Genomic DNA, 12,726 nt, shown 5'->3' on the forward strand with positions numbered 1-12,726 from the left:
GTCGGCTATTCCAAGAAAGCTTTCTGGGTTTTTCTGGGTTTCTTGAGTAGAGTCCAATTCCAGAGTTTCAACATTTTCCGAGGAGGGGAACAGCCCCAAATCCTCATTTGATTTCCAGTAGCACGACAGTTCTCCAGCAGCTTCCACGCAGTTCTGAGAGAGGCCATTCCTTTGCTATTCTGAGTGTATTTCTTCACTTGCCTTGTGCAAGTCGAGGTGCCATCTTTCTGATCACCTCCTGTACTCATTCTATTGCTCAGTATAATAAAATGGCTTGACATTTCTCTCTGCATTTCTCGAGTATCTGAGTATATTTCATGTTTACATTATTATATGTTCCACCACTATTATTTTTATCATCTTGAGTTTTCCGGTTAATATATCATTTGTGTATATTTGGTTGGAGTTACTGGGGTTTTGGGGAATATCTCTAAAACAGGATATTACATTCCCAACTAGTTCTTCTTCATTCCACTTTTCCATAGGATCTACCCCCCTTAGCCTACTGTAGGGAGACAGCTTAAACGAAGAGATTGGGGATCAGGGTGACAGCCCCCGATCTGGATCGTTGTCGCAGTGCCTAGACATTTTGTGCGACAACATTTTTTGGCACCGTTGCCAAGGACCGATTTATTGGGCCTTGGCATTTCAACATTCATATTTCATCTTTCTCATCTCTCATTCGAGCTGGCAAAGTCAACACTCCTTGGCATTGCCACCAGGGACAGAGTTTTTTATGTCCTTGGTTTCTTCGACATCGTTTTAATCATCTCATCTTTTCCGCCATTCATTAGCCTGTCAAGCGGCACAACATTTCCTGGCGTCATTTGATCTTTTCATTATCTTTCGTCATCTCGTTAATCGTTTCATCTACACCTTTAGCACCTGGACATTTCGGTTTGTTTCTTGTTTGGGTGGCGACTCCACTTCTTCCATTTATTATTTCTCAGACAAGAAGCCCTCCCTTATATTCGGTTGTTTGTTGCCTTTTGGATCCTAGAGTTAGATTCATGTTCAAGTGGCGACTCCACTTCTTTCAATTTTTACAAGAATTTCTACTAGAAGCTCGCTTCTTCTGGATCTCTTGATTTTCTTGAGCAAGGGTCTCTCTATATCATCCATTTGGTCTCTTATTATTCCTTCAAGCAAGTCATCATGGATGATTCGTTTACCCCATGTCATTTTACTGATTTTCTCCATGATATTCCGGAAATGGCCATTCATAAAATGTCTTTGTTCTCGGGTGGTGATTCAGTTGCTGTTAGAAAGCATCTATGCAGGTTTACTCACACAATGCTCATATATTGTAGTTCTCCCCAGTATGATCATGAGGATGTCAAAATGCGTCTTTTTTCCTTTTCTTTAGAGGGTGATTCTTTGAATTGGTTTAATAATTGTCCTGAAGATGCTTTTGCTTCTTTACAAGACATCGTCAATGCTTTTAAACATAGATATGGTTATCAAGGTAGCTCGTTTTGTGCCCCTAAAATTATGCAATAGAATGAAAGTGATCTTGTGAAGGATCTAGCTATCGATGAAAGATTTCAAGACAATTCTCCATATCACAATGTGTCGTCCACTTGTACCGTTGCAGATCAAATCCATGATAGTGGGAAAACAGGGACAAGTTGTCAAATCAGCGTCGACAATGAAAGGGAAAATGATAAGCAAATTATAGAAGAACTAAAGCAGTTGGTTAGAGACATGCAGTTCAGTCAAACGCAGCTGGTAAAAAATATGGAGCTTAATCAAGAAAAATTTGTAACCGATTACGTCAGGGATATGAGAACTTTATACACCGACATGCAAAGTCAGCATGCTAAGGAAATGGAAACCATGAAAGCTAATCATGACAGGGAAATTAATTCTATGCAAAACAAGTTATTATCCCTAGAGGAAAATATGACGATCATGGAATTCAATCATTCAAATCAAGTGACTGCCATGGAAGCAAGTTATCAGGAAGAAATAAGTGCGATTCAGAACAAGTTGTCAACTATGGATGAAGAAATGACCATCATGAGATTCGATTATAATAATCAGTTAGCTATCATACAAGCAAATCATGAGAAAGAGATAAACTCTATGCAAAATTGCTTGATGACCATGAAGCAGATAATGACAAAGTAATAAAAGATATGGAAGGTAGTCATATATGTCTTTAGAATAAGTTATTGAGCATGGAGGAAGACCATGCCAAGGAAGTCAATGCTATGAAGGTTAAACACTCTAACCAGATGGATGCCATAAAAATATAGGTACAGAAACTTCAGCATCAGTCAGAGGATGAAAGAAACAAGGAAACGTCAACAGATCATAAGCCTCCCTATCTGCTGCAACAAGCTCCATCTTATTATGAGGTCCTTTGTTCCATTGAAAAGTGGCTAATTGAAGGTGACCTGGATAAAATGGAAATTAATAATCAGGTTGATGCTCACACGGTTAATCCACCAGTCATAGAAGATCAAGTTATAACTCATGACACCTGTGAGACTGATCCACCATTCTTGACAGAGCGGATGCAGAATGAAGAGAGACATGTCATGCATATCTTACATACTTCATCTGAGAGTTTTGAAACAGAATGTTCCACATCATCAGTGATACAGCCTGCCACAAAGAAAAAACGCAAGAGAAAGAGAATGAGAAAGTGATTTGATGCATCAGATGGCCGCGAGCAACGTGATTTTCGGATAGGAAAAAGTCCTACCATATGCAGAATTGGACATGGCACATCTGAGAAACAGCGGACGGATTTTCCTGAAAGCAGGAAAATGCTCAGTATGCACTATATTAAATGCATCTGATGCCATGGGGCATCTTTGTATTGTATTTCTAACCTTATACCCTGTTATTTCAGTATTTCATTTTGTAGTTAGATTTGGTTTTTCATGTTGTTAGACTAGTTAATAAATGAAGAGCTTATATCGTCCCTGTGCTTAACGTTATATGATGATTTTTGGATGGATGCTACTTATGTTTTGTTGTGTGTTGCGTGGATGCAGATTCTGGATTCTCACATTCCTCCAGTGCAGCAACGTGTCCCCAAGTAGAGCCAGATGTTGACCACTACGTGTCAACGACCCATAGCAGTACACCCCCTTTTTCACAAAAGGGATAGCGCCTGATCAATGTGTTCCTGCCATCCAGCTATCATCGTCAGCCTGAGGATCATGTTATAATGTAAACCCATTCTACATGTGTATAATGTAAATAATCTTAGCAGATTCGTGTCGTGTATGTAATCACCTAGGTAAACCTACTTTTCTGGTGACGATCTACATTCCGGGAGGTTTTTTGTCTCACCGATCCATTCTCGGATTGTCGGAAGAGTTTTCCTTCAGCCTTACCCCAAATCCGGAGTGGATTGAGTCACTGGGATCTTAAGGGAGTCCTAGTGTTATAGATCGAGTCTCTGTAGAAGTGATTTGGGAATAATCCTAACTATTTGGTTAGGTTATTTTATTACAAATTGCTTAGTCTACCGGATTATATTTGTGTCGCAGAAATGGATAGTCTATGAGGGTATATTTCAAATGGGTTTCCCCCCTTGAGATGTAAAAAATGTAAAAATCATGATGTAAGGTGTCTTGAGGGTTAGAAAAATAATTTATCCCCTCATAGGTTAATAAATTAAATTTTCTGACCAAAATTAATTAAAATCCTAAGCCAGAAATTTAATTAATTATAGGTCCTAGGTAAATTTAAATTTTCCAAAGGCAAAATTCATGGGTCCTTTAAAAATTAAATTTTAAAGAGGTCCAAGGACTAAGGTTAATTGATTATTTTGCTAAATTTTAAGCCTTTGGCCCCTGGGGTTAAGTCAAAGTCAAAATTTTGAAGAAATTAATTCAAAAATTTAATTTTTGAATTAAGTAAAATGCATTTAATTGAAAAATCCGAAATTTCCTCAATAATTTAAAATTTCGACGGATGAGATTAAAAGAAATTTTGATCCTCATCAACGGTCGATAATGCTTTGATGAGGATCACTGGAACTAGCCGTTGGAAGATTTATCTTTAAATAGGAGGTCATTTGTCAGTTGAGATCATCCGTTCTGTGCGTCGTGTACTAAGCTCTCAAGCTCTCTTGTATAATTTTTTGAATTAATGCAAAAGTCTTTGGGGTTTCAACGTGCTGTAGTGTTCCTCTTCATGAATTTATGGTAACATTGTTTTAATTTCTGCTTAATATTATGTGAAAACTATCAATCAGTAGCTCTCTTAGAATAATCTGAACACAGGTATCTTATTCAGTTTGTTGGATCTAGGGTAACATTTTTAATTTTGATTGAAGTAGCAGGTATCACTATTTCTTCATAATTTTATTGTTGTTCTATTTCTCTACTTCTCATGCTCTCATCATGTCGCATCGTGCTGCCCACTGTTGCACTGCAACTCAGCCTCTTATCATGTTGCATCGTGCTGCCCACTGCTGCACTGCAACTCAGTAACAGTAACTGATCTCCCAATCTGACCTCTCTATTGGGCTAGAGACACCCACTGATGTTGAAGCTCCCTCTACCGCTGACAAGTGCTCCCTCTCTAACCTCTACATTGCTGCAACAACTCCCTGCATCTCGCACCATTGCACACCTCTCTGTGTCGTCCTGCACTGGTGCAACACTCCTGTGCCTCTCGCACTGCTACAGCCTGCTAGCCTCGCACTGTCTCAGGACTCCTGCATTGTAGCTCTCTCTGTCGCTCCATCCGCATCCGTATCTACCCGACTCAGCCAGTTCTGCTACTCCTCATCGGGGCTCCCGTAGCAAGGATTAATCCAAGAGGCTGGGTACCTCGAGGATCCTACCCCTCATCACCTGTAGTCTCCCTGACTATAGCTCGATGTCTCCCCACTTTCGCTCAAGTGGCGCATGTGCACTCATGGCACAGTCCTCATCTGTCAAAACTTCCTTCTCTGCCCGTGCTGGCGCTACCTTAGTCTCGGAAGACTCTCCCTTACTCTTCTTCCTTGGACACTAGGTCGCATAATGACCCAGCTCCCCACAGTGGAAGCACTTGATCTTGGAGAGATCTTTCTTCTTCCACTTCTCCTGATTTCCCTGAGATGCTAGGGCCACGTTTTCCTCCTCCTGCTTGACTTTGATCCCCTTGCTGCTGCTACCCGTCTTCAACTGCCGTCTGATCTCTTCCTGGTGAAGAGCTGCCCACATCTCGTCCCAAGGTGGAAGTGTCCCTCTGCCCAATATACTCTGGACAAATACTTCCCAGTCTTCTGAGACAGCATTCAAGGCTGTCCTCACCATTAGCTCCTGATCCAGTGTCACCCCTATAGCAGTCAACTGGTCTCGGATCTCATTCAGTCCTTCGAGGAAGGTGTCAATCGATTGTCCCTTCTTCATCTGATATGACCTCAAATGATTCTCAAGCAACATTCTTCTCTGCACAGAAGTATGCTGGTACAACTTCTTGAGAGCCTCCCACATCTCAAATGCCATTTCCTTCTCGGCTATGTGTGGTACTACATGATCCTTGACCCCGTCAAGGATAATGCTCTTGGCCCTTGCCATCGCCTCCTTGTACTTGTCATTATCACTAGGGTCGACTGGGACAACTATTACCTTCAAGGCGAAGTTCTTGACACGATTCCTGTCAAGTACGTATAAGATTTTGGCCTTTCAGACTGCGAAGTTCGATGCTCCGTCCAGTCTATCCTGGTCTCTTACTCCGTGTAGTGCCATGATGCTCCTCTAGTTCCCTCCTGGAATTTCTTTGTTTGACTCCTCTAAGTCTCTACTTCCCGTCTAGGAATTATTTTTTGGACTCCCTCTGAGTCCTGATTTCCCTCCCGAAAATCCTTCTGTCGCTTCTCGAGATGCCCTCTACTCTGATCGTCTTGTGCAACCGCACCACTGATTCGGGTTCCTCGACTAGAAACCCTCGGTAGCAACCCCTCTGGCCCTGCTCTGTCAGGTATTGTTATGACTATAGTACCTCACCAGTTCCACTCTGCAATATTCCTGCAGCCTTCTAAACCCTAACAACTGCTTATCTGTGGACTGTGTCAGCCCCTCTCTGCATCATGCTAGCCTTGCGTCACCTTGGATGGGTCTGCGTTAGCCCTGGGAAGCCCTGCGTCAGCAACGCTGGCCTCTCTGAGGCTTTGCGCACCTCCCCGCTGCCTTTGCGTGGCTCTGCATCACTCTCCTTGGTTGTTGTGCTGCTAGAAACAGCTTCTGTCACCTCAGGACAGCTGTTTTCTGCTGCTATTGCTCCACTCGGATGATGTCTTTTAGTCCTCCCGTGATCTGCAATCACGCTCCGATACCATGTTGAAGTTTCTAAGTTTACTTAGTTAGAAACCATCCATGCACTTTATTTGATTTATCCCTACCTACTTGTTATTTTCTTTAACAAGTTATTTACAATGTAAGTACTAAAAATAAACACTAGTGCATGCTCAACATATTACATATCAACAATTAAAGAAATAGAAACAAAAAAACCATATGACACCATTATTTTTGGACTAATGTCCCCGGAAAAACCCAATGTGGGAAAACTGGTGCAACTATCTGAGGGTTTTCTTATTAAGCAATTATCAAAGTAAAATTTGGGTGCCGAAACTGGACTACCCAACAGAGAATTTCCTTGGCAGTAATACCTCTCAGTTTTTGACAAATCTACAAGCTGAAACCCCAGATAATCCTTCCGGCAGCTACTAAGCACCAATTTGCCCCAGAAACCCTAGCGTCTGCCCAATCTGGACTGCGTCAGCCTCTCCTAGCCCAGCGCTGGCCCTGCATCAGCCCCAGGAGGCCCTAAGTTAGCTCTTTGACCCTCTGCGTCAGCTATGCTGGCCTCTCTAGTGCTTTGCGCAACACTTAGCTGCCTCTGCATGGCCCTGCGTGAGCACTGGCTGCTCCTGCTTCACTTTCTTTGGCTGCTCTGTTGCTGTCCCAACACTATCTCTGCCTCTCTGTCTCTCTATACTCAATGCTCCTCAGCTGCTCTCCAATCACTAATTCTGTCTCTCTTAGCAAACCCCGCTCTAGAGAATAGAATGACTGATCACTCTGGTGTATTCTTCAAGTGACCCTCAAGCCTCCTCTTATACTTTTCTTGTTGACATATCAACGGCCGAGATTAAATCCCTAATCAATGGCTAAGATTAGATCTGGCTTGATCCATGTCTTTTGGACCATTCTAACACAGTTCATATTAATACACATTAATATTTAATTTTCCCTAAGTTTAAACTTAGGGACTCCATTAAAAATATTAATTATTTTAATATCTCCTGATCTGTTTAGAATCTTCCCAAACCCTTTCTGGGTATTGGAGATCTCATGTGCCCCCACCTCTCCACCAAATTTCATGGCTAGAGCACATCCGATGCTACCCCAAATCAACAGGAGGTGTATTGGTCACTGACAGGATTGTCCTCTCACATCTTTTGTTTGTCGATGACGTTCTTATTTTCTTAAATGGCTCTTTCTGTGACTCCTCTTGTTTCAAGTCCATCCTATCTCTATTTTGTAAAGCGACAAGTATGGAGCCGAATTATGACAAATCAACTATCATTTTCAATTCATGTCTGCAAAATGAACAAAGATTTGCTACCCAACCTTTGCTTTCATCCGACAGGAGCTAGATTTTGGTCTCAAGTATTTAGGATTCAGGCTTAAGCCAAATGGATACCGAATTGCTGACTGGTCATGGCTGTTAGCAAAAATTGAAAGTCGTATCAACATCTGGCAGCAAAGATGGTTATCTCGAGTGGGTAGGCTCACTCTGATTAAATCTGTGTTGGAGGCTATCCCGATTTACTGGATGTCCCTTGCTTGGATACCTAAAGGAATTCTTCGCAGGATTCAGTAGATCTGTTGCAGATTTCTTTGGCGGGGACAAAATTTGGGACGCACCTTTGCTTGGGTCAACTGGGACAAGATTGCATAACCAAAAAAGTGGGGACTGAAGGAACCCCAGGATTTTGCAAAAGCTCTGGGGGCAAAGATGGGGTGGCAAATTATTACCTCTAACAGCCTATGGAAGGAGGTGGTTTACAACAAGTACATCTACCCCCTATCTATTGCCGAATGGATTAGAAGCCCCTATCAAAACATTCTGGGTGCCTCGATCATTTGGAAAGCCATTGCTTACTCCTTTAGCATTATCAAGGATGGTTTGGCCTGGAAAATTGGTGATGGTTCTTAGGTTAGAATTGGCTCGTATGCTTGGGTTGGTAGTGGGAACACGCACATCCTTCCAAGAGATATGTGACAGGCCTTGATGGAGGCAGGTTTCACTCGGTTAGCACACATTGCAGTGGTGGGGCGCCCTGATTGGCTGAGGTTGCAATGGTTGGATTTCGAGAACCTGGGAATAGAGGATAGATGGAGCAGGGTATGGTTCCATTTTGTGGGGGCATTGGAGGAAGCCAACATCAGAATCTTTGATAGAGCAGATGAGCTCATTTGGGCTAAGGCCCCAAATGGTAGGTACACCCCAAAAGATGGCTTCGTTACGATCATGGAGGCTCGGGTCCTGGGCGAGGGTAGCTAGTGGTGGCGTCATTTATGGAAATTGAAGGCCCCCCACAAGACTCGTTTATTCATGTGGTGCATCCTCACTAATAAAGTTCCTACTGAAGCAAACTTGAGCAAGCATATGGTGCAGGGCCCCTCCCGATGCTGCATTTGTAAAGCTGGAACTGAGGATACGGATCACCTCTTCCTCCATTGCCCGGCCTCGACTGAGATTTGGTCTCTTATTACAGTTGCGCTCTCTATTGATATTCAATGGGAAGGCCAAAATGTCAATGATGCCTGACAACAATGGTGGTCGGCCTCCGCCTCCCAGAAAGTCAGAAATCTGCCCCTCATTGTTTGTTGGGGTATTTGGCTGGTTAGGAATCACCTGATTTTTATGGAGTCTCCAATTCATTGGGTTGTCTCTTGCAATCACATGCTGGCTATTTACAATATGATTCCTGAGCCTATTATAGTATATCTGGGGGTGCAAGCCGAAAGGTAATACCTAATCTGTAAAGCTCACCGGGGAATAAAGATCTAGCAAGTCTTGCAAACATGGGCTTGTACTAGATAAATAAGGTGACGCTAAAGCCTTGGGTAATATCCTACCTAATAGAGATAATAAGACGGTATGTTATCGTAAGCTTGCTAATAAGATTGTGTGTAATCCTAATGCAGTCTAATAAGTCTACCAGATCTGCTTGTTGTTATCCTTCTTGCTTGGGATATTAATTATTTGTGCAAGCAAGCCGCTTTCTAGTGATCTTGATCTTGGCGTGTCCCGCTCTTGATGTGGATCTTGTTCATAGGTTTGCATTGAATCTGTCTTGGCTTTCGCTTTCGCTTGAGTGATGTTCATTTTTCTGGTGTTCTTTATGGCATCGTTATGATGGACTTCTAGGGTTGGAGGCAGACAACTCACAGGTGCTGGTTTACTTCATCAGCGGACTTAGGGGCTTTTGGAGATGTTTTATGGGGCCTGGAGGAGTTCACTTGCCATCCTCCATCATCAGGATTGATTCTGCACAACTCACTCCTCGTTCCATTGCATTCTGATAATTTCCATAAAACGAGGTTATTATTGTGCATAACTCATTTAATTATGCTTAAGGTGGCTTTCCGAGAGGAATAGTTGATGGCACACCTTTGTGTAATAGCTTGTTGGAACCGAAACAAGAAGATCTATAGGATGGGATGGTTAGCAAGGATTTTCAGTAGCCTAAGGAGGCGTGATGGCCGATATACCCTTTTCCACATTAAAAAGAATATTTTAATTGAAACAGAAGAGGGAAATGAGCTCAATGATTAAAATAATAATAAAATAGGAGGTTCTAGAGGGGTCCATCATATTTATAAAAAGGAGGAGGAGGCATCCCACCATTTGCCAGAGTAGCGTGATACTACTTAGCAGGTTGCCTCACGTGCCCCTACACGCTCTACCATGCCCACTTTCTTAGGAGCAGACACGGAGGCCGAAGCCCAGCAGGAGGCAGAACTCGGTCATATGGGTGATTATTTTGCAAAGTACCAGGCCTATGGGCAGGAGTTCAGGGAGGCTCTCTCATTCAGAGACTTTGTCCAGCTCCAGCGGGATAGTAGACCCTGCGACCATCACAGAGAGTACCAGCATTATCATGATGGTGACACCCACCATGCAGCTAGTAGATTCCACTTGCCTACGTTTGATGGTTCATCAAACAATTCAGCAAAGTCTTGGGTGGAGAAGCTAGACATTTACTTCCAGCTTAACCAGATGTCGGAGACAGAGGCCATCAAGGTGGCGACATCACATTTGGATGGTGAGGCCTAGGATTGGTGGTTCCATGGGATGTTTACACTTGGGCATTCCACAGTGACGATGTATGCCGAGTTCACTAGGAGATTGATGGAGAGGTTTGACCGAAGGGATCTAGAACAGCACTTTGTTGAGCTGACGAGGCTCAAACAGACAGGGAGCCCAGAGACCTACATTGCGGACTTTTTGAGGGTTTCAGTGATGGTGCCATATCTATCCACGGCACAGAGGATCTACATGTATGTTGAGGGGTTAGCAGAGACACTTCGGGGTCTAGTCAGATACGCTAGACCAACCACACTCCAGGATGCTATTAGCAGGACCCAGGACTTACAGGATGTCTTACACAGGACTCGAACACCTTACCCCTAGCGACAGGCTTTTCAGCCTAAGGGGAAGGATGTGAGGATTCCGCCTCCGAAGGGGAATCCAAGACGAGTACAGATTGACAATGATGCCAGGAGGGAGTTGAAGAAGAAGTGGTTGTGCTTCACCTGTCAGGAGCCATGGGCACCGGGACATAGATGTGTTGCTGGCAAAGCACATTTTATTGAGGTCTTCTCCGAGAACAGCGGGGAAGGGGATGAGGAGGATGATGTGGAGGGAGGAGATAGTCATGCCGTGCGGGGTCCTTTGCCACCTCCACCACCAGCGACAGGTGGTGTAGCTTTTTCACCTACCGGAGGGGCCCTTGCAGCATTGCGAGGATTTCCCAAGTATTTGACGCTGCGCGTACGGGGGACAGTACGTGGCCAGCGAGTATCAGTTTTGGTTAACAGTGGGGTAACCCACAACTTCATCGATGCACAGATGGTTGAGCGGAGAGGTATACAGACAGAGAGCTTCGATGGGTTTTCAGTTTTGGTCCCAGGAGATCAGACCATGATGTGTGTTCGTTATGTTCCAGAGCTATCAGTGACGATGGGCACCTATACACTGACTGACCACTTTTTCATGGTCGATATTCCGGACACCAATATGATACTGGGTGTTTAGTGGCTTATCACTCTAGGGAAGATCACGACAGATTGGAAGACCCTAGAGATGGAGTGGGATGATAAGAAGACAGGGAGGCATGAAAAGATACGGGGACAACACACATATCCGCCTTAGACTGTTTCAGCTCATCGGATGGAGGCAGTCTTTCGAAAGGGAGACATAGAGTGGGAAGTGGAGCTGTGTGCATCAGAGGCAAGGACTACAGGGCAGACAGTACATCCAGAGATACAGTCCATCCTCGACCGGTATGCCATATTGTTTGGGGAGATTCCGCCGGGACAGCCACCGGACCGGGGATTTGAGCACACCATTGAGCTTCAGCAGGGCATACAGGCAGTGATTACTACCCCCTATAGGCATCCCAAGGCCTATCGGGATGAGATTGAGCGGGCCATTCAAGAGTTGCTAGCTCTTGGGCACATTGAGAATGTGCATTGACTACAGGGCCCTGAATAAGAAGACACTGAAGAACAGGTACCCCATACCCAGTGTTACACAGTAATTTGTCACTGTCTCCCCGTCAGTCTCCCTACTGTGTCATGAATTCCAATTAATCATGCTCCTGCTCTCTAATCTGGCCAAATGACCCACTTTGCCAAAGTTTATTTGATCAGCGTGACTGTTATTAAAATAACCGCGCTGACTGGCGCCTGATAATGCAACTGATGCGCTGCCAGCGCGGAAGCACATGGGTTTTCCGCACTGGTCGAATTTCATGGGCCAGCGCATCCTATGCTTGTACTAAGTCGCGCTGACACAACCTGCTCCGTTATTAAGATGCGCTGTCAGCGCTCCAGTTCAGTTATACACCCGCGCTGATCTAGTTTGGGCGAATTTGTTCTAACAGCCAACCTTCCAGATAACTCCAGACTTGGTTGTTGGCCTTGTGAGCATCGCCCTCCCTTCCATGGAATGTCTGTTCGTCATTTGAAACCACCTTCCTTGGAGATAAGCTCATCCTCCCACCATTCATGGAGACTCCTTCTCCTATTTAAACCTCTACCATTGCCATGAGTAGCTAGTTTTTAGTTTTTGGATTGTGTGGAGTTGATAGTGCTCATATTGCTGCTGCTAGTAGGTATTTGGTGTGATAAGTGTGGAATTGCTAGATAGCTTAAGGAAGGTTGTGGAGTGTTGCTTGTGTGAGAGAGAGTTCTTGTCTTGGGAGATCTACCTCCAAGGGTGAATGCTTAAGAGACTTGCTGGCTGGACCCTCTTGAGAAGGATTCGACGTCAGAACATTTGGTTGTACTCTTCTCTGTTATTGATTAATAATAGATGACTACTATTATGGTTCCACTCTCATTTGTCTTTGTAATGATTAATGCGAGTTATGTCCTTTCTGACTGATGTATAATTGCTTTTATTAGATTTCACGCTTGTGTTTGTCTTTCTCTTCGTGTGTACAGGTATCTATTCACGGAGATCGTGGAGGAT

This window comes from Pinus tabuliformis, chromosome 4_1, assembly GCF_031772625.1.
Source record: "Pinus tabuliformis cultivar Carrire ecotype Pingquan chromosome 4_1, CPIR1, whole genome shotgun sequence".
Lineage (NCBI taxonomy): Eukaryota > Viridiplantae > Streptophyta > Pinopsida > Pinales > Pinaceae > Pinus > Pinus tabuliformis.